The 23,733-nt window shown below is 36.0% G+C and overlaps 1 non-coding gene across 1 annotated transcript; it reads right to left on the bottom strand.

The window, feature by feature from the left end:
• Positions 1-683: 683 nt before the first annotated feature.
• LOC116572542 lies at positions 684-787 on the bottom strand. The gene has a single exon (XR_004278398.1). It is a non-coding gene; the product is annotated as a U6 spliceosomal RNA (small nuclear RNA).
• Positions 788-23,733: the final 22,946 nt, after the last annotated feature.

The following is a 23,733-nucleotide window of genomic DNA, read 5'->3' as shown; positions in this document are numbered from 1 at the left end:
AAATTAAAATCCAGACTCCATTCTCAGGTTCCATGCTTGTTCTTCTGACCTCATATCCTATAACACTGCTACTAAGTAGGAAGAGTGTCGCTTGGAAGCAAGTCAGAATTTCTGGAATGAGGACTAGGAATTAGTGCATTAACAAGTCCTCCATGTGATCCTGATGCATGCTAGAATTTGGGATCATTGTCCCACAGTTCTTTTTTTCCTTGCTGGGCATGCGCCAACCCTATAGGATTTTTTTCTGCTCTTTGAACCAGTACATTCAATTTTGTTGTCAGGACCTTCAACACCCTATCTGCTTGGAATGTATCTACTCCTGACCTTTGTATGTTTTTCTCATTGTCAATTAAGTTCCTACTAAATACTATGCCTTCAGAATCTAAGATACTTGCAATATCTAATGCTGTCCTCCTCGTCCCTTTCTTCTGCATAGGTTCTTGTTTTCTTTTCTTTTTTTTTTAAGTTTTTATTTAAATTCCAGTCAGTTAACATATAATATTAGTTTCAGGTGTACAATACAGTATTCAGCACTTCCATACAACACCTGGTGCTCATCAGGACAAATGAACTCCTTTATCCCCATCATCTATTTAACCCATTTCTTCCCTTCTGGTAATCATCAGTTCGTTTCTCTATAGTTAAGAGTCTGATTCTTGGTTTGCCTCTTTCTTTTTTTCCCCCCAAATATGGAAAGCTTCATGAATTTGCATGTCATCCTTGCACAGAAGCCATGTTAATCTCTGTATCATCCCAATTTTAGTGTACGTGTTGCTGAATTGTGCATGGTTCTTATTTTCTTAATAGTGCTCACTACTACTTCATCTTGTTTCTTTATGTATCAGTCATGATATACTGGAACTGAGGTCCTAAGACTAAAAACAAGTTATCCTAAAATGGGGTGCAAGACTATATACAGCACTTGTAATAGGAGGTTGGAGAAAATTAGTTTGTACCCTGGAGATTTTCTCAGCTCTAGTGTATAAAATAAGTTTGTATATGTTTGAGAGGCCTAAAAAAGGGCTGTGTGAAAGAAAGTTTGAGTGTAGAGGAGGCAGATGTGTTTTGGGTCTCACTCCTTCTATTAGGTAAGGACAGCCATGTTTTTCTTATCCTCTGGCAGAGGACCCCACAGAATTTTCTTTGACAGTTACTATGTGTCTCCTGCAGTGTGTTGGACATTAGATTTATGTCTGAGAAAATCTCAAGTGTGAGAGATAGGCTAGTTATCTATTCTGATAGTGAAATGAAAGAAAGGAAAGGTGGTTGGCTGCCTTGGGCAATCTGTGCTCCTAGACTTTGAAGAGGAAAAGGATGCAAGATAAGCACTTCCTTTAGGCCACATGGTGTTCCCTTAAATCCCACCCAAAAGTTCTGTGAGAAAAGGCAAAAGAAGTTAGCAGAAAGAACCAAAAGGCCCTTGTGAATGGCCACAGGCTAAGGAAGATGCTTTGAACAACCAGATGTAAGAGAATTTATCAATCACATAAAGGGAAAAACAGGTCTCCCAAGAGTCCACTTGAGCAAGAGTCAATTTTACCAATGTGCCCAGCCAAGATAGAATGAACTATGTCACTTTATTGGTCAGACAAGGACTCCACTCACCATTCTGCTTCTCCCTTCCTAGCTCTGATCTTGGAAGGATCAGTATAAGTCAAGGTCTACAAACTGGAAGAAGAATAAGTTATTCCCAAGCCAGGATCATGCATACACCAGGTGCAATGCAAATGCTACTCTTCCTCCATTGTGAAGGACTTGGCCAACAGCCTGCTGGGTTAGTGAAGAGGAGTAACCATAATACTGAATAAAATGTAGGCTTTGATCTTACTGTATTTGGACTTACATGATCATAAGGTTTGAATATATATAAATAGAGTCATGTCATATATTGAATGAAAGTGGCAAGAGTGGCATCCTTGTCTTGTTCCTGAACTTAGAGGAAAGGCTTATAACTTTTCACCACTGAGTCTGGTGTTCAGCTGTGGTCTTGTCATAAATGGTTTTTATTACATTGAAGTATAATCCTCCTATATGTTCTTGAGAGTTTTTATCATGAAAAGATGTTGATTTTTTCCAATACTTTTCCTCCATCTATTGAAATGATCATTTAATTTTTATTCTTCATTCTACTAATGTGGTATATCACATCTATTGATTTGTGTAAATTGAATCAGCCTTACATCTCAGGGATAAATCTCACCTGATCATAGTATATGATCCTTTTAATGTACTCTCAAATTTAGTTTGCTCACATCTATGTTCATTAGGAATATTGGCCTATAATTTTATCTTCTTGTAGTGTCCTTGTCTGACTTCTGAATATATATTGGAAGGAAACAAAAATTAGTGTCCAGGAGAGATATTTGTACTCCATGTCTGTTGCTGCATTATTCACAATGTCCAAGATACAGAAATATTCTAAATGGCCTCCCATGGTTAAATGGATTAAAAAAACGTTGAGACACACACACACACACACACACACACACACACACACACACAGAGGAATGTTATTCAGCCATAAAAAAGAAGAAAATCCTGCCCTTTGCAGCAACATGGATGAAACTGGAGGGCATTATGATAAGTAAGACAGAGAAAGGCAAATAAAACTTGATATTAATTATATGTAGAATTTTTAAGAATATATAATAATAAAGCCAATTTCATAGAACTAGAGAACAGAATGGTGCTTCCCACCAGCTTGGGGGGATAGGGGGGAAATGGGGAGATACAGGTCAAAGTATATACAGTTTCGTTATAGGATGAATAAGTTCTGAGGCTCTTATGTACAGCACAATGGCTCTAATACAGTATTGTATATGTCAAGCTTGCTGTGAGTAGACCTTAAGTATCCTCAGCACACACACAAAAAAAGTTAATTATGTAAAGTGATGAATATGTTAATTATCTTTATCTTGGTAATCATTCTACAATGTATATGCATATCAAATAATTATGTTGTATACTGTAAATACATACATTTTTCAATTACTCCTCAATAAAGTTAGAAAAAAACTAAAAAATTATCTATAAAGAGGAATTTTATTATGTAGAAACCACCCCCAAATCATGAAAATTTACCTACATAATTTACCTAAATTTACCTAAATAAATTTATTTCATTCAAGAGTAAGAGACAATATTTAAAGGGACACAGAGAAATACAAATAGTTAATATGCTTTCCAATTATATCCTATGAGAGTAGGACTTGTTAAACATATAGGCTGTACTTACTTTCTGCTCAGCCATATCACCAAGGAGAAGGGATCTATCTCATCTATTATTGTTCACTAAAGTATTCTTAGCACAACATCATGTCAGGTATTAAGGATAACTTAATAAATATTAGTGAATGAATGAATAAATGAAAGAACAAATTCAAAAAAGAGAATACAACTGGTAGACTGGGGTTAAATTATGACTCTGTCATTATGTTACTGTGATAATTACTAAGCCCCTGTTAATTTCTTAAGAGAAATTAAATAAAAGAGGTGATTATGGAATGAAATAAAACAAAATAGTGTGTATAAAATTTTTAATACAATATCTGACCTATAATTATTATGATGATTATAATACTTCATTTTAGGAAATAAGACATCTACATGTGTAATATTATGTTAAAACAAAACAAAACAAAACAAAAACAGTAAATCTCTTAGTGATTAAAAAGTGATGCCAGATTCAAGTTCTGAACATTTCAAAGTAGATAGAATTTGTTGAGTTTGAGCAAAGAACAGAGGTGTTAGGAAGGAGACAAGAGAAACACTCTAGGTGTCCAGGAATGTTGTGTCTATTACCATCAGAGTTTATACTTTTATCATCTCACACCTAATTAACTCATCAGCCTCCTAAGTGATCTTGATGTCAACCCATACAATTTTATTTTCTTCAAAATATTGCTTCAATAATGGCACTCTCATAACAACAAAAAAAATTAACCACAAAAAAGGCAAAAATAAAAAATAAAAAAAATAAAATACCCCAACAAAATTCCATCAAAAATGCCCACAGAAACTCTGAACAGAATGAAGTCAAAAGCCCTTATACTGGTGTTCTAGACCCATTGTAACAGGCAGACTGTCCAACTTCAAGTCTTACTATTCCTTACTGAGAATGTTCTTTGAGTCATATTCAACTCTTTACTGCCCCTTGAATATATGACAAATATTGATCACTTAAAGTGTCTGTTCATTTTGTATTATCTTCAGGGAAAGTGCTTTCCACTCTCAGTCTGTTCAAATTGCCTCCTTCTTCAGAGTTCAGCTCAAGTCATCCCTCCAGGGTTCACTCTCTCCTCCCTCTGAAAAGCCATTCCTCTAATTGGTTATAAAACTCTTTTGTCCATTTATCACATACATTGGGACACCCTGTTCATTGTGCTCTCATGTAATCATTTCATTCCTGTAGTTTAGTTATGTAGAGCTTATTATTAGTTTTTTACATATTTATTTTATAGTTATTACCAAGAAGAATACAAATGCTTTGATGATAGATACAATATCTTTCACTTCTGTGCATCCTGACCAGTAACTAATACAATATTGTACACATGATCTGTTTTATAGAATTCTTCTGTGATGTGGGTGTTGTGCACCTAAGCCTGGTGGCTTAGAGTAGTGCCAGTGTTAGAGCTGTCACAATGTCTTATCAAGGAGATGGATACAGCCCTCCCCTTAAAGCTTTGGATCACCTTGAGGAAACCCAGAGGAGATGTATGTTCCACAATTATCCTAGCCATGTGAACAGCAGCATCTCAAACTATTGACTTATCCTCAGTCAATATTGAGAATATTTCTGGCTAACTGAAAAGAAGTTGGGGACTATTTGAAATTTTCTTTATAATTTAATCATCTTGCAAGTACAAAAAAACCCTGAGAGTTGGATGAAAAAAAAATTTATATTGGTCACATAACCCCAAATAGGCTCTAAGATAGACAAGGGGTGGTTAGGGAGGGGTTCAGTTCATTGTATTACTTAGAGTGAGTTCTTTAAATATCTCTGATAGAACCAGTTGAAATAAATTTGGAAATAAAGTATAATATTACCACAGAGTCGTATTGTTGGTGACAAGAGAGCTAAAAAAATAAAGAAAAAATAACTGGCTGGTAATATTTTAAAGGGTAACCAATGCTCACCAGCAGCTGCAGTAAGACATTAAGTAATAGAGCACAGTAATGTTAACTGCTCTCCTGGTAAGAGTGGTAAATGAAATAAACCCCAGCATCCAGGGTATCATTAATCTATAGTGAATAATGGCAGTGGTAGTATAAGGAGATTAAAAAGGGCATTGTAAACATTTGTGGCTGTATAATATACAAATTAAAAATGTGAGAACGCTTGCAGCTGCATAATCTACAAATTAAAAAGTGTAATAGCATGGCATTAATTACTGGCTGATCAATTCCCCCATAATTGCTGGCATGTAGATGAACAATTATAGGTCCGAAATGTTATTTGAGAAAGAGACATTGACCTTGGAACTGTAAGGAATGATACTCTGTTATAAGGTAATACAGGATCCTATCAAACTCAGTTCCAATATTTGTAGCAGCCGCCAGCTCAGCGCAGGGCTGTAATCACCACACTATTTCTTTTGATTATGGTGCCAGAGGGGTTACACATTGTTTTCTCTTTTTGAACAGAAACACCCAGTGACCTTCAGCCTTCTGAAAATGGGACCATCAGGCCTCATTTCCAAGTTCAAACAGTTTTAATAAAAATGAAATAGCAGGAGATAATGTACTTTACCCTTCTAGGCCAAAAGAACAGTTTAGAAAGTTGGAAAGACAAACTTCGTTCAGATACGAACATTCCAACTGGGATTGTGGCTGTAGACCTAAACGTTTCTCAGACCAACTGTTTTCAAGTTTACCATCGATAGTTAAGTAATCAGGGACTCAAATATTTAGTTGATATTAGAAAGCAGAACACCAATGTCTATCCATTTACTCTCCTTAATAACATAACAAAGCTATGCTCTTGTTGACGATTCACTGTTATGGTGACCAAGAAGATAAGTGAATTGAGGTTCAGCAGAGCAGTTGCTGTATTAGACATGTGGCTTCACCTGAAGCTAGCTCTGTTAGTGTTCTGTCTGATACTGAACTGCACCATCACACCCAGGAGTTACCAACATACTAAATCCCCTTCATTCATTTACTACATGTGGCAATCTGGATTTTGCTCACTGCCCTTCTATTAAAACTGTCTTCATCCAGATCACAGTAATTGCCAGTTCCAAAGGGCAATTTTCACACCTAATCTCATCTGACTTTCTTGAGGAACTGGACTCCACTGACTTTATCTAGAAACTTTACCTAGAAATTCCTTTTTTTGAGCCTTTGTGAACCCTTTTTCATGGCTGCCTCAGTTTCTATACACTAATGACACTAACATACCAACTTCATTCTTTTCTTTCTTTCCATTCTTTTCAAGAGCAGTTTTATCTACTTCTAACATATCTGAGGGCTAAATCTCTGGTCCAGACCTCTCCAGGCCTCACAGACTAGAGCCAAAGCACTATCAAGCATAAAGAAATGGAAGGCTCAGCCCCTCAGATCTTGGATGTGAACCCTCACACCAAACATGGAGTTAAAATTACTCCTCCTTTTGTTCCCCTGATTGTGACTGACAGCCACAGTGCCATGCCCACCTCAGTTTTTAAGCTCCCATAGCCCTCATGCCAAGTCAGTCATCGTGGCCTATTTATATCATCCTCTAATTTTTTCTTGAATCTTTTTCTATCATCCTATCGCCATTCTCTTTGTCTTTTTTTCAGTGTTTTTGTCACAACTTCATAATTTCTTCCTCCTCCACTTTAAGTACTAACTGCCCACTACACACATCTTTCAGCTCATTCCCTATAGGGCCATCCACAGTTACCACTGACCCACTTATAACTTTCAACTGTTCCGTGTTTTTACTGAGTAAAGTCAAGGCTTTCATCAAGACCTGATGCCTTCCATAAACGAATCCATGATTAATTCTCCAATTGCACATGCTACTGCTTTCTAATCTTGTATGTTTTATCCAACAACAATTAATTACAATAATAAACTCTTTCAACAAGGCCAGCTTTATTAAACCACGAGGCCTTTGCACATACTATTCCCCCTGCCTGGATTCCCACTCCCTCCCTTGTCACCTTAAAGAGTTTTCATCGTCATTTTTCAAGGATCAATTGAGACATAATTTTCCCTCAGAATCTTTCTTTGTCGCCCTCAACAGAGCCATCCTTCTTTCATTTCCTTATCCTCATACTTTCATTACAACACTTCTCAAAGTGTGCTGTTTGACTAAATGGCCATTCCCCCTCTCCTGCATCGTTGTAAATGTGCTTCCTATCACAAAGACTGACATCTTGTAGGCACTCAGTAATTTTCATTTTATGAATTGTACTGAAGTTGGTAAAACTGAAAGAAGTGCTTGAAAATTAGAAATAAAAAGGTAGACAAGCCATGTCTCCTTTGGAAGTACTTTGCTTATATTAAAGCAATTTCAGTAGAGATAACAAAAATAATAACAGTCGTATCACATGCTAACACTAGTAATAGAGTAACTAGTCATAGTAATACAAATGCTATTCTCTTCCTATGTTCCAGATGTGCTTGTTCTTTATTTTTTTCCCCTTTTTTTGGCATGAATTATCCCATTTGATCTTGACAACAGACAACTAAAACTCTAGTTAGAGAATTTAAACAAACAAAACAAAACAAAACAAAAAAAACAGAAACCTGTTCAGAATCACACTGTTAGAAAGTAGTGAAACTAGGAATCAATCCATAGCTATCTGATTTCAGAGTCTGTTCTATTAACCATTAATTATCCCCCCTCCACAATCCCCCCTTCCCAGTACTAGTTAAATTACATTTTTATCAAACAGATCATTTTTTATTGAAAATACCAAAACAACATGTTATTTCAGATTTGTTTAGACCCAGAACATTTATCTCTGTATAGATATACTCCTTGCCTATAGATTTTCTTTAAAAAAAATCCTAAATACCTTGAAAAGAGACTGACCTCAAAGAAACTTTCATTTGAAGCATTTTAAACAATCACATATCACACATACACACCAAACAAATTTTCAAATAATACCAGCTCTTTCTCCCAAAGTAATATTCATCAATTTCTCCACTTGACTGTTCCATCTATTCAATACAATTATGGAGACTTGAAATACACAATAGATATTGATTCAGTTTCTCATATAGAGACCATTTAAAAATAAGAAGTTGGGAGGACATTCTGAGTGAAACCATTTACATAAAAAATAAAATCCTGGCATATAGCTTGAGGTCAGTCTTAAAAGAAGCCATAAAATATATAAAACTAAAGAAGCATTTTCAGGAACTTTTAATAGACTTTCCCCTTTGTGTTAATCAAAATAATTAGCATTTCTATTATTCCTTTAGAATCTTACTATAGAACTCTTTGCTAAAGAAAGGAATTCAGTGGTTTAAAAAATGATTAGCATTTATATTATCACAAGGACAACACATTAGAACATTATTTCCTACAAATTAGAATTCAGTTATGAAGGCTAGCATTTCTACCATCATGCTGGAAGTATATGTAAACTTACTCACCATGGAAAGGAATCTACTATGGAGCTCATGACACTGGACCTACAGAAGAAAAGAACAATAGAAAACAGTGTTTTTAAAGTATCAAAATGAACTTGATCTAAGGTGGTACTATCTACAGACCAGCCTTCAGTGATCCCTCCATATGGTCCCAGAATATAGTTCTGTGGGACCAGCCTCACAATCTTGGTTCTGTTCCAGAGAAACAGAGCATTAGTAAATCTAAAGAGTAGGAGAGGAAGAATGTCAGACTTTTAGTTCTTTATTAGTTTCTCCATGGGGAATATTTTAGAGAGAAAAAAATGTCAAAACTAGAAAAATAATGGGTTGTTAAAAATATCATCAGGTAATCTGATTATTATAATCAAATAGTTTTATTTTAAAAAATCTGTTTCTGTGAACAAACTAAGTCAGTTTGAGTGGTACAGTGTAGACACAATTTCCATCAAGAAAATGACAGTTCAACTTGTACAGGAATTTAGTAAAGTGTCAGGATATAAAATCAATGCACAGAAATCAGTGATATTTCTTTACACCAACAACAAGACAGAAGAAAGAGAAATTAAGGAGTCAATCCCATTTACAATTGCACCCAAAACCATATGATACCTAGGAATAAACCTAACCAAAGAGGCAAAGAATCTATACTCAGAAAACTATAAAGTACTCATGAAAGAAATTGAGGAAGACACAAAGAAATGGAAAAATGTTCCATGCTCATGGATTGGAAAAACAAATATTGTGAAAATGTCTATGCTACCTAAAGCAATCTATACATTTAACACAATCCCTATCAAAGTCCCATCCATTTTTTTCAAAGAAATGGAACAAATAATCCTGAAATTTATATGGAACCAGAAAAGACCTCGAATAGCCAAAGGGATATTGAAAAAGAAAGCCAAAGTTGGTTGCATCACAATTCCGGACTTCAAGCTCTATTACAAAGCTGTTACCATCAAGGCAGCATGGTACTGGCACAAAAACAGACAAATAGATCAATGGAACAGAATAGAGAGCCCAGAAATAGACCCTCAACTCTATGGTCAACTAATCTTTGACAAAACAGGAAAGAATGTCCAATGGAAAAAAAGACAGCCTCTTCAATAAATGGTGTTGGGAAAATTGGACAGCCACATGCAGAAAAATGAAATTGGACCATTTCCTTATACCACACATGAAAATAGACTCAAAATGGATGAAGGACCTCAATGTGAGAAAGGAATCCATCAAAATCCTTGAGAAGAACACAGGCAGCAACCTCTTCGACCTCAGCCACAGCAACTTCTTCCTAGGAACATCGCCAAAGGCAAGGGAAGCAAGGGCAAAAATGAACTATTGGGATTTCATCAAGATCAAAAGCTTTTGCACAGCAAAGGAAACGGTCAATAAAACCAAAAGACAACTGACAGAATGGGAGAAGATATTAAGATATTTGCAAAGGACATATCAGATAAAGGGCTACTATCCAAAATCTATAAAGAGCTTAGCAAACTCAACAGCCAAAGAACAAATAATTCAATCAAGAAATGGGCAGAGGACATGAACAGACATTTCTGCAAAGAAGACATCCAGATGGCCAACAGACACATGAAAAAATGCTCCACATCACTCGGCATCAGGGAAATACAAACCAAAACCACAATGAGATACCACCTCACACTAGTCAGAATGGTTAAAATTAACAAGTCAGGAAGTGACAGATGCTGGTGAGGATGCAGAGAAAGGGGAACCCTCCTACACTGTTGGTGGGAATGCAAGCTGGTGCAACCACTCTGGAAAACAGCATGGAGGTTCCTCAAAAAGTTGAAAATAGGGCTACCCTATGACTCAGCAATTGCACTACTGGGTATTTACCCTAAAGATACAAATGTAGTGATCCGAAGGGGCACATGCACCCAAATGTTTATAGCAGCAATGTCCACAATAGCCAAACTATGGAAAGAACCTAGATGTCCATCAACAGATGAATGGGTAAAGAAGAAGTTTTATATATATATATATATAAATATATATATATATTTATATATATATATGAATACTATGTAGCCATCAGAAGAAATGAAATCTTGCCATTTGCAACGACGTGGATGGAACTAGAGGGTATTATGCTTAGCGAAATAAGTCAATCAGGGAAAGACAATTGTCATATGATCTCCCTGATATGAGGAAGTGGAGATGCAATGTGGGGAGTTTGGAGGGTATGAAAAGAATAAATGAAACAAGATGGGATCGGGAGGGAGACAAATTGTAAGAGACTCTTAATCTCCCAAAACAAACTGAGGGTTGCTGGGGGGAGGGGGGTTAGGAGAGGGTGGTGAGGTTATGGACATTGGGGAGGGTATGTGCTATGCTGAGTGCTGTGAAGTGTGTAAACCTGGTGATTCACAGACCTGTACCCCTGGAGCTAATAATACATTATATGTTTAGAAAAAGATTAAAAAAATAATTTAAAAAAAAAGAAAATAAATGTTCTTCATTTCCATGGCATCATTGCTTTTGGTTTGTTGAGTCTATTAGAAACACTTAGAATCATCTCTATAAAGTTCTCTAGTAGCTCTCCGTGTTCCTTTACATTAATCAGGTCACTAGAAAAAGGCCCAGACTATTCCTCTTTCCCTGCCCTTAACTAATTCAGATGCAAAGAGAAGGTGCATGGACAATAATGGATCAGGGTCAAGGTAATTGAATGGGACAAAGTATCAGAGTTATGGTCTCTCTTTTGGGATACTATCCTCTAGCTTCTTTTTTCAGCTATCTCAAATTAGGACAACATGGAAAGAGCCTTAATCTCCTTCAGCAATAGGGAACATGAGAAAGATCTGGGAGAGGCTGCCTGGGCTAGGATCATAACAAACTCTTTTTCCCCCCAAAATTATTATCTTCCCCTTTTTTGATTTTTTAAAATCACTTTTTGTTTTGAAATAATTTTAGACTCTTAAGAAGTTGCAAAAATAGTATAGACCATTCCCAGACTTCCCCTGGTGACAATGCCCCACTAGAGTACATTATTGAAACCAGAAAACTCGTTATTGGCATAATACTATTAATTAAGTTGTAGATCTTATTTGGAGTTCACCAGGACTTAAATGCATAAATTTTGGGGGTACAAAGTATAGTTCTATGAAATTTTATCATGTGACAAATTTGTACAATCATCACTACTAGCAGGAAAGTAAAGTGTTCCATTTCTTTTTTTTTTTTTTCTTAAATTTATTTATTTGAGAGAGAGAGAGAGCAGAAGAAGGGGTAGAGCAAGAGAAAGCATTTCAAGCAGACTCTGCAGTAAGGGTGGAGACTGACCAGGGGCTCAATCTACCAACCCTGAAATCATGACCTGAGCCAAAACCATATGTTGGACACTTAACCAACTGAGCCACCTGGGTGCCCCTAAAATGTTCCATTTCTATCACACAAAAGAAACACCCTCTAGTTACCTATGAATGGTTAAATCCTTCCTTTGATGTAATAGAGTATCCCCTTCCAACCTCCCTTCATTTCTTCTTTTTTCCTTTATTCGTTCTGGGCCACCATAATCCTTTTCCTGGTTGCTAAAACTGTCACTCCATTGTCTTTTGTTTTGTCTTCCACCAAGCTAATTCCGACACTGCAATGTGATAGAACGATTTAAAATTAATGTGATCTCGTCATACCACTATTTTATACCCTCTTAGTGATATTTTTCAATATTTTCAGGATAAATTCTGAATTCCATATTTTTTTAAAGGACTTCATTTATTTATTTTAAAGAGAAAGAGCACAAGAGCACTTCATTTATTTATTTTAGAGAACGAAAATGAGCACAAGAAAGAGCACAAATAGGGGGCAGAGAGAGAGAGAGAATCTCAAGCACACCCCAGGTAGATCCCCATGTGGGGCTCCACCTCACCATCCTGAGATCACTACCTAATCAAAAGCAACAGTCAGATGCTTAACTGAGCCACCCAGGTGCCCACGCCTGAATTCCTACTTCTTGATTTGGCCCTTCTCTACACCTCTTCCACGATCTCTTATTACCTTCCCCTTCATATGCTGAATTCTAACCCTACTGAATGTCCTCCATTTTCTCAGCTGGATTACATCCTCTCTAAACTTTCTACCTCTTGCACATGCCAACTACACTTTTATCTGAATGATTCCTAATTACTCAACCTCGTCCTCTCAACTTTAGTTTTATTTCCTCAAGAAATTGTTCTCTGATCCTCCAAGTTTGTGTTAGGTACTGCTTCCATCTACCCTCATAAGACCTTGTACCTTTCCTGTCATAACATTAATGAAACCCCATATTCCAAGTTCCCATTTAATTGTGTGTGTTCTGCACTTTGCTATAAACTATAAGAGTGGGACTGTGGCTAGCCCATTCATTATACTATCTCCAAAGTCTAATTCGGTGACTGAAACATAAAAGGTGGTAATAAATGTTTGTTGAAAGCAATAATGAAGGATATATTTTCTCTAATCCACACATGGAATGGGCAATGAACTATGGGAAAACATGTGGGACTAAAGTGCTGATAGAATGGGCAATGGGGGACAAAGTTAACTTTTTTCCCACCACTACATTTTTCCATGTACTAATACTAATTATATATATGGTAATAATCCCTTATAATTATGATCTCTGCTAAGTCACACTTTATATCACCATCTCAAAATGTTGAATAAAAGCATACTGTGTACAGTGAAAAATAATTCTTAAACTGCCTACACCCACTTCCTGTTGTGAAGGAACATCTCAATGAAGTTTACCCTCTCAACTACTGGTAATATGGCATCACATTTGTGCCAGGTTGGAGCAGAATGAAATCCACATATTACCAAATTTGTGAACCCAGTCTTCATCCTCAATGTGAGTCAATAAAGTTAGAAGGCCTTTCACTTCAGAATACAAAACACCTCATTGCACATTTCATATTCCGTATTTCTAGACTAACTTATTAGAGATGCGCACACCATTTGCTGTTGCTTTGTGACACTGGCAAATGCTTTTAAATCTTCTAAATGTTTTTTTAAAATGTGTGAAATGTGTTCTTTTCAAGGACGTGAAAGTGAACTGAGGCCAAGTGGCAGTGGGCGTGTTGGCTATAAATCTACTCAATACATAAATATATGCATATTGAATTTTTCATCACTAGGCTGACTATAAAATATCTACCTTGTTGGATGTGTTATTTGTAATGTGCAAAGTTCGCTAAGAGAACCATAACTTTTGCATTCTTATTTTATTCTGTGACATGCAAAAGTGAGCTTATTTTTCCTAAAACATAAAACTAGACTTTTGTGAATATTATACCACATCAGTTTAAGAGCTATAGGTATACAATATTTTGACTATTCAAGAACAGATTTTGGTATATTATTTTATGTTAATTGTAAAGATTTTTTTTTAATTTTTCAGCATGCTTAGAGTATATCAAATTTTTTTTAAAGATTTTATTTATTTATTTGACAGAGAGAAATCACAAGTAGGCAGAGAGGCAGGCAGAGAGAGAGGAAGGGAAGCAGGCCCCCTGCTGAGCAGAGAGCCCGATGTGGGACTCGATCCCAGGACCCTGGAATCATGACCTGAGCCGAAGGCAGCGGCTTAACCCACTGAGCCACCCAGGCATCCCTGAGTATATCAAATTTTATTGTTCCTTTAATCTTCTGAGTGAATGTAATAGATATGGTAATCATTTTTTATAAACATTTAATGTATAAATGATTTACTTGCACATGCTAGACATCTATACTCCCCATTATACGTGTCTGCATAAATGTTGAAATTTTTAATATTTAGACATTCAGTAGATGAACTGGTCTACTATGGTTATTTGCCACTTGACTCCTTATAAAAAGGGGGAAAAAAGGCTCTTATTTCAGTTAAGGAGGTCTCCAAGAAGTTGTCTCTTCTTAAATAAGTAAAAAGATAAAAAATCAGTGAGGACAGCACTGTACTTGGGAGAATGGACCTTGCCTTTAGGTTTTTGTAATCTACAACTGATTTAATAAGATTTATTCTTTTTATGATTTATGAAACACTACTTGTAGTTGAGAAATAATTCAGCATTATTCTGGACAGGATATGAAGAATGGCTTTTTTTAGCCTTTAAAAGGAGCCTATTCTCCTATTCTTTTGGGCAAAGAAATAAGACTGCTAATCTTAGGCACTATTTCTCTGCAGATGGTACTGGTCAGATCTTGTTCCTTTGGATGAAAATGTGAATTTTATACCTTTATTATAGTGAAAGGACTGAGCTGCAACTTAAAAAGGAGTATATGTTCCTAGGTAAATGGCAAACTGTTTGACTTCACTCTGGACTACAGTACTTGCTGGAAGCAGTTTTTTTCATAGTTGGATATGAAAAATAAGAAAGACTCAAAATGCATAAATAGTAGCAGATGCTTCCTTAACTTACCCTAGTGAAATAATTTTGATGGGTGGTTATGAATTTGTAAGTAATGTTTACTTCTGAACTGCCATAATTGCTTTTGGAACTATTTGAAGCATTCTGAATTGTATCTGTTTTTATTGTAATATGGAATTGTATTGCCATTTTATGAAGTGGCATCTTTTTGATGCATGGAAGTTCTGGATACATTTGTTATCCATCATGAGGAAACCAGATAAGTAAATATTACAACTATAACTGAAATGTTTCTTTTTTACATGAATAAATGAAAACCATTTTGAATCTGAAGGCAGAAACACTCTATCTGCAGACTGACAAATTGCATATTTGTTTGGTTTCAAAAAACTGGTGTCTGGCTTCTATACTGTGACTGAGAGAAATGTCTGTCTCCTGCATGACAGAGCTTCTGAGATGGAGGAGCTCTCCTCTTTGCAGAGGTGGAAGAGGTCAACTGAATGACCATAAAGAAAAAGGGCCCTTGTCTATATAATTACTTTTGAATGGAGTAAGACCACACAGTCTCTCCATCTGAAATGTGGTAGCTTATCTATATTCCTACACTCCCAAATCCCTCTCAGCTCTCTAATATTTTCTATAAACATTTATTGAACACATAATTTTGTGTAAAATATTAAGAAATAGTTTGCTGTTTAGATTCTTTGACCACTTATAACTTTCAATTATATGATCAATATGTCTTTAACATAACCCCAAATATTGACCATGTAAAGTAACATACATGTGTTTTAACCTAAAGATTAAGGAGACAGACCTGGATTCCTAAATGACTAAAAGAGTGCAACTAGCTTTTGGAGAAGAACTACCTCTTAGAGGGTGGTCAAGTGATTCAAAAGAATAATCAGGTGTTTAACTTCTTACATATACTAGAAGTTAAAAGAGCTTTTCTGGAAGGCACACTTCAAATTAATTACAATATAAGGATTATACCCAGTATAATGAGTTGTTCTTGTTAAGGAATGTTTGGACAATATACAAAACAAGTCATATGATGCATTTTTGTTGTCAGATAAGACATGACCAGGTAGATGACTGCCACGGGGATATATAGAGCAAAGGGAATGGAATATGTTTGAAAACAGAGAGACCATCTATACCAGTACTTCTCAAACTTCAATGGATATAAATCTCCTGGGGAATTGTGATAAAATCCAAACTCTGATAAGGATTTCTTGGGTGGGACCCAAACCTATGTTTTTCTAACAAGCTCCTCAGTGATGCCAATGGCACTGGACTACTGGCCACACTTAGAGAAGCAAGGTAAAAATAATGTGCAATGTGTGTAGTGCAAAATGAGTTAAGTAAATTTGACCTAGAAACTTTGTTTTGTTTTTCTTTGCAACAACTCCAGTGTATCCACGGTCAGAGTTTATCTCTGTATTGATGACGATATCAAATCCCTATTCTTCAAGTGTAATGGCATTATTATTTTCCTTTTTCTTAGGCGTGGCTTTATTCATTCATACAAAAATGGAAGATTTTTAAAAATGTCATTACCATTTTCAAAAGGAGGATCAAAGAACTTATTACAAACTATACAGACCAGTAAAAACAATCTAACTTCCAGACACAATACTAGGAAATTATTAAAGAGCTAGCTTGTAAGTGCCTAAGAAAAGGCAGCCACAAAAGCAGGACCCCCTGAGCATTTACTAAGCACAATCACATTCCAATAGCCTTTTTTTTTTTTTTGGTAGTTGATGTGACAGGTCTCAATTTCCACAATACATTTGACAATTTTTCCACCACTGAATTTAAGAACAAAATGTAAAAATATAAATTAAATGTAAGGAAATTTGTTTTTTACCAATTACTATTTGAAAAACCATATCAAAATGAGGCTGATTAATTTACTGAGGTACATTGGGTAGAAGTTTCTAAAATTAAACTAATGAGATATGTATGTTCAATTTTATTTAAAGTTTTGTTAATGTACTAGATAATGATTATAATAAAGAAGACACTGGCATAAAAATTTATGTAGCATTGAGCTGTGAGAAATCACAAAAATAGCAAGAGGCTAAAGTAACAAGTCATGTATTGAACTTTTGTATAAATAACGTCATTGAATGCTTTTGTCTAATAGTCCTTAAGGCCAATAATAATGTTTAAATACATTAACACATAACAAATGCATAATTTTATGAGAAAAACAACCAGGTTCTCAGGTTCTCTTTGTCTTCTAAAAATTAAGACTCACTCTTCATACAGTCTAAAACTTGGAAAGGAGAGAGTCAAGAAATGTTTTGTAGGTGAGCAGAAGCTTGTCCGAAAGGTGCAGATATTTGGTAGACAGCTGAACAAAAGTGGCAAGTGTCGGTGCTTGTTTAAATTAGTTAAAATTAAAAGGAATGTACTGAGGAAGATTGTAGGATCAAAAATGGCCTCTGTAGAACCATACAAGAGATTATTCAGGAAGAGGTACAAAGGTTACACTGAAGTGAAACAAAACAGAGCATCTTGAAAAATTATAATATTACCACGTTTAATATCACTTTTTAGATCTCAATTTCTTCCTGTTCAAGAATTATTTTCAAAACACAGCTAATAATTTTTTCAAACTCATAATATAAATATTTAGTAAAAGAATGAGAATCTAAGTGAATAAATGACACAGGATTTTTTTTTTTTCCTTCTTGAAGACATACTTGTTAGGGAGTAGAAGAGGATTCTTTGGTACTTCAGTTTCAGGGTCAAGGACAGGGGCTTGCAGTCCAGGTATCTCTTGCCTCACCACCCTGCAGTTATGGAAATCTTCATCCTTCTGCTCACACTTGCTTGAGCTTTTTTCTTACTTCCAATTTCTCTCCATCTTGGCTTTTTTGTTGAATATGAAGTAAACTGGATTAGGAGGATTGAAAATTGTGTGTGTGTGTGTGTGTGTGTGTACGTGTGTCTGCAAGCACACGTGTGTGTGTGCACACACATACGCTTTCTGAATGAAGTACAGCTTCGAAGTCACAGATGGCACATTAGAAAAAAGAAATATAGTAAAATGAGCAAATATATTCTCATTCACAATTTCCTAGAGGCCCCTTGGTTGTTAATTGAAACTTTTGTCTACTTTATTGAACAATAAAAGTGGCAGCAACTACTCCCAGGTGTCCTTCAGTATTAAAAAGAGGATAAAGGGTTCCTGGCAAAGGTGACAGAAATTAATGCGGTGAGCCCAGCTATCAAACATTCTGATATGTGAATTGCCTGATATTTTTATAATGCTGTCTTATGATTGGAAATGTTATTGCTTCTATTGAATCAATAGAAAATGTTAAAGCTCCACAGAACCCCAATTACAAACTAAAGCTGGAAGGTTAACATCTGGGAGCAGCAGAGATAGAAACAATCTCTATTGTCATACCTTCCTGACAAGTAAATGTCAGAAACATAACGCCTTTGCCTGGTCTCAGCACGGAGCACATGTAAAAGAGTGATTGTAAGGCTGCCTCAAGTCAAATCGCCTGTCATCTCAGCTTTGACATGGAATTACTTTTGTTTTATGCATCTATTAACCTTGAACTATCAGCATTTGTTTTAATGTTCCAGACTGAAGTGACCTAAGTGTTCTTCTCTCATACAAAGGGGCTCTGTGAGAGGACAGAGCATGTGGCCTGCGTTGGGACTGGTTTTTATGGGAAGGCAGACTGAATGAATCTGGGAGGACCATTTTTTCCCCAAATGCTAATACCCTTTTTTGAAGTCCACTTTGGGAAGGGCAATTCTTTTGGCTTTTAAACAGTTCCTCTGTCCCCAAGAGTATCTTAAAAAATATGCAAACATCACCCATTATAGGGAGGATCCCATATGATCAGTGATGATACAGTTATCACATAATGTATTCAAAAGAGGTCCTTGGTACAGTCAGTGGGAGATGGGTTAGAAGGAAGAGAAGGTCTCAGTTTCTCATGGTGGAAGACAAGGCAGAGAGAGGGATTAAGTAACTTGACTTTGAGCTGAATTCTGATGTCTTCACATACCGTATCTCTTTTCATCCTTCTTAAGCATTGCATATTAAATGCTTTACATCTCCCACATGACCTTGTCTAGCACCCTTTAAAGAATAGCCATTTCGTGTTTCTTTTACCATTATACTAGGTAAGGCAAATAGGACAGTTTTATAACTGGTTCTACGCCTTCCGTTCTAGTGTTTTTATTGTTGCTGGTATCGTTGTTATTGTTGTTGAGTCCTGACACAACTTCAGTTTCAACTGATTCATGGTATCAAATTATGAAGTAAGACTTTTTCTTGTATTTTTCATCCACCATGGTATGTCTCATTCTGATTCTGGGTTCTAGAAATCCTACTTTGCCCTTGATTCAATACTTCACATACTCAGGGCGCCTGGGTGGCTCAGTGGGTTGAAGCCTCTGCCTTCGACTCAGGTCGTGATCCCAGGGTCCTGGGATCAAGCACCGCATCAGGCTCTCTGCTCAGCAGGGACCCCGCTTCCTCCTCTCTCTCTGCCTGCTTCTCCGCCTACTTGTGATCTCTGTCTGTCAAATAAATAAAATCTTTTTTTAAAAAAATACTTCATATACTCAAAAGCATATCCTGAGAACATTTTGCTCAAAGCTTATTGTCAGGCATATGCCTGTTTTGTTGTTGTTGTTGTTTTGGTTTTGTTTTGTTTTGAGGTCTAACTTCTTCACCTGGACTTTCAGGCTGGATGCAGCCCAGTATTCCTAGGGAGAGAGTTACTCAGGGGAAGGATTTATGTGAACTAGATCTTATTTTCAACATACAAACTCTCTATAACAATCGGGGGGGGGGTACTTTTGAGTTTTTCTTAACACACTCCCATCAGTCTTTTATTAAGGCCGCTTGTCTACCTTTTAAATATTTGAATTCTCAAATCATTTGCAAAAAGAGACGACTAACATATTTTTGCCTTTCCTGGTTCAGGATCATGGCTCTATTCAGTTCCTGAAGTTCTCCTTCATTACTCACCATAGTAGCTCTGTTCTCATCAACCACAAATTCTGAGCACCAGAGTGCCAGGGTATATAATCATTCTCTTAAACAGCAAGCATTTTTATGGCATATACTATGTGCCAGCCACTGCTATCAGCACTTAACACCTATTATTTCATGGGCTTTCCATAAGAATCTTATAAGACAGAAAGTCTTATGGTCCCCATTTTACTGATGAAAAACTGACACACAGGATGTGAAGTCTGAAGTCTTAGAGTTAGTAAGTCGTAGAAACTAGATTGAACCTAGTCTGCTACAGATCCTATAATTTTAATACTCTGCTACACACCTGCCCCACTAACTACCTAAGGATCTTCAGGTTAAAAATATAATAAGTAGTTGTTGAACACTTATTGTAAACTAGACATTGCAAGAATTTTATATAAATATTTTATTTAATGTTCACAAACTTTTATTTTACAAGTCTACAATAAGGTGAAATGATTTGCACTTGGACACACAGTTACTAAAACTGATTCCAAAGCCCAAGGTCTTCTTGATCGAAGTGAAAAGTCAGTATATTAATATAAATAAAAATGACCACATTCATTGGTATACTCATTAGTGATGCTGTGTTGCATAGAGGTTATGTGCTAAAGCAATTTAGGATTTTCACCCCAAAAACTAGATAAGTAAGCAAAGACATACCAGACTTTCCCAACTAGCTCTGTTCCTGGATACCATGACACAGGTCCCTGCTGACTCTGCAGAATAATTTCCTATAACCCTTTCCATTTCCAGAATCATTATCTATACCAGTGCTTTACTTTAATAAACCTCCATTTCCATGAATGACTAATATTATAGAAGAGACAAGCATTGCATGGAAAGATAAGTTTTTTAAAAAAAAGAGATTTTATTTATTTACTTGAAAGAAAGAGTAAGAGAGAGAGAGAGCACAGAGGGAGAGGGAGAGTGAGTGGCAGATTTCCTGCCGAGCAAGGAGCCCTATATGGGGCTTGATCCCAGGACCCTGAGATCACAACCTGAATTGAAGGCAGACACTAAACTCACTGAGACACTCAGGCACCCCAATAAGGGAGTTTTAAAGACAACAGTATTGAAAAATATGGCACCTCAAAGTCAAATTAGAGATGTGTTTAGTAAGCTCAATTTTGTAAAAACAGATTTCAGTATTCATGTTGAGACTGTATATTTTAGAGTCTTGATTACCCTATAATCAGACCCCATACTTATATTTCTTTCTTTCCTTTGTGAGAACACCATATTTTGTGAAATGTTTCAGATGAGCTCAATTCTAAAAGCAAGGTGGCTGACACCAACCTCTATTGAACCACAGCAACATAAAATCAAATTGTAGTAAGTGATTTCATCTTTCTATGAACAACTACAAAAATACTGTCCATCAGTCTGGAAAAGTACTGTCTTGGTGAACTAATGCCTGTGGTCCAGAAATGAATAATTACTGTAGCATTTATTCAGCAAAATTCTATCTGAAGTTAGTAAAGTTTACACTGAAGCAAACTGGAGAACTAGATTTGATCATGACAATATTTCTCTGTTTCAAGCCAGGGGATATTTAGGAAGATGTGCACTGCACGAGCGATTGGATGAGTGTATCACCAGATAAGGCAGTTTTAGCATATGATGGCTGGGATAAATGTAAAAAGACACAGTGTTACTTATATCACAAAGCTCTAATTCACATTTATGCCAGCAGTCCCATGCCCAAATCGCTTATTTTCTCCATTACACTGATGGGTCTTGGAATCAAAGAGCTCTAAGTCTCACAGGCAAGTTTATGAAAACCCAGAATTCCAAACAGTTTGAGGAGAATTGTCTTCCATGGAGGTCGCAGTGAAATAAATGCACCGCTCAATTGTTTCCTCTCTTCTAATTCAAACATCTGTATCTTTGGGGTAAATACCCAGTAGTTCAATTACACTGATTGGGAGGTAAAGTATTGTCAAACGATTGAGTTAAAATCCATCAAATTTGTGTTCAATATGTACAAGTACATATTTACATATGTACACACACACACACACACACACATACCATATGGACACAACTCCATGGGCTAGTAGATGCAGGAAAGTTCATCACTTAGATTCAGCTCCCTATAAAACCTGCTTTTTAATTAGGTGACAAATGCATAGACATGAAACAATCAGAGAACATTGCAAAATAATATATAACTGCATTATATATTTAGTGTCGCACACTTCCTGTTTCAGCAGTTCATAAAAGTATCTGATCCAAAGCCTTGGATAATAAGAGCTGTGGCATAAAAGCCCAGCCAATTATTATCCCGACCTCTGTGATTCTTAGCCCAGTATATGACACCCTACCAGTATAGTTGCTTAGGAAGGAAAAAAAAAAAGAGCCCAATTACATAAAAGTAATTGTTCCATTTGTTCATTAAACAAATATTTATTAGTAACTGCTATAATAGGTGAGGGAGATTTTAAAAATGAATATGGCACGATCTGTTCCCTCAAAAAGTTCACATTTTAGTGGCAGAGACAGACAAGGAGCTAGAATCCAATGTCCAGTACAAGTTCATTGTCATAAGCACAGATTGTTGTATCATTTAAAGACAAGCTTTGCACTAGCTACATCTGATCTCCACATGAACATTATATTTACCAAAAAAAAAAAAAGCAACAATAATAAAAGAATAAAATGAAGACCCAAGAGAATAGAGGCTTTGCAGTGTTACTCCTCCAATTAGCCTTCATGGAATATTCTCATGGAAAAGGTTTAGGGAAGACTGAACTTACATGTTGCCAGCAACACAAAAACAACAAAAGAATTCTGTAAATAATGCCTTGCTTATCTTGATATGACAAGCTTGGCACAATATAACAGCCAAAAAACGAGACATTGGATAAATGAATAAATGGATGAATGGTGCTATAATGCTTCTCTCCTTGAATATACAACGTTTAACAGTTAAAGTTACTAAGGTTCATTCCTTAATAAGTTATGCATTGCTTTCTTTTTTCTTTTCTTTTCAATATCTAATGGATTTTAAACTTCACAACTGTTTGCCCTTGTTTTCTCTGGGTGAGCTCTTTGAGAACAAGTTGTTTTATACTATTTGGAATTTTATTCAGACCAGGAAATACTACTATACACACAATAATTACAACCTATCTCCCGAGAAAGCATACACAAAAATATCAAGGATTAAAAAAGATCTAGGTACAAAACCAGTTTCACCAAGCATAAAACTGTGACTGTGGCCAGGAGATGATGTAAACCTCAGTTTTTTCATGTGTTCAGTGAGGGATATAATACTACCCAATAAAAGATTTTGTGAAGATTACAGAGAATGACACCTGTAAAAAAAATCCCAAAAAATGTTTTGTCCAAGAAATGTTAGACCTCTTTCTTTGATATCCCACACATTCTGACACACATATGGAATGGAAGTGGTGTGCAGCAAGGGTCACCACCTCCTGATACACATGCTGTGCAATTCTCAGTCCATGGGTGTCATACACCAAGAACAGAAGGTGAGTAATATCCCTTGTAATTGAGAAGCAATAACGCTGAATAGGGTTTGTTGGATTCTGAATTATTGAAATCAGCAATGGTCATTTAAATAGCAGAACTGGGGTTTGGTCCAGTGATATGAATAACAATTTGGCACATTTTCATTTATATAAGGACCACTGATAGTAAATCAGACACAATGTGTATTATCAGTGCCTTGCACTATAGCAGTTTAGAACAAAATATCCATTTTGATGAAATGTAGCTAAATGAAATCAATTTTTATCATAAATTTCTTTATAT

This window comes from Mustela erminea, chromosome 13 (genome assembly GCF_009829155.1).
Source record: "Mustela erminea isolate mMusErm1 chromosome 13, mMusErm1.Pri, whole genome shotgun sequence".
Classification (NCBI taxonomy): domain Eukaryota; kingdom Metazoa; phylum Chordata; class Mammalia; order Carnivora; family Mustelidae; genus Mustela; species Mustela erminea.
The sequence above is the reverse complement of the archived record's forward strand: the minus strand, read 5'-3'. Positions and strand labels throughout refer to the sequence as shown.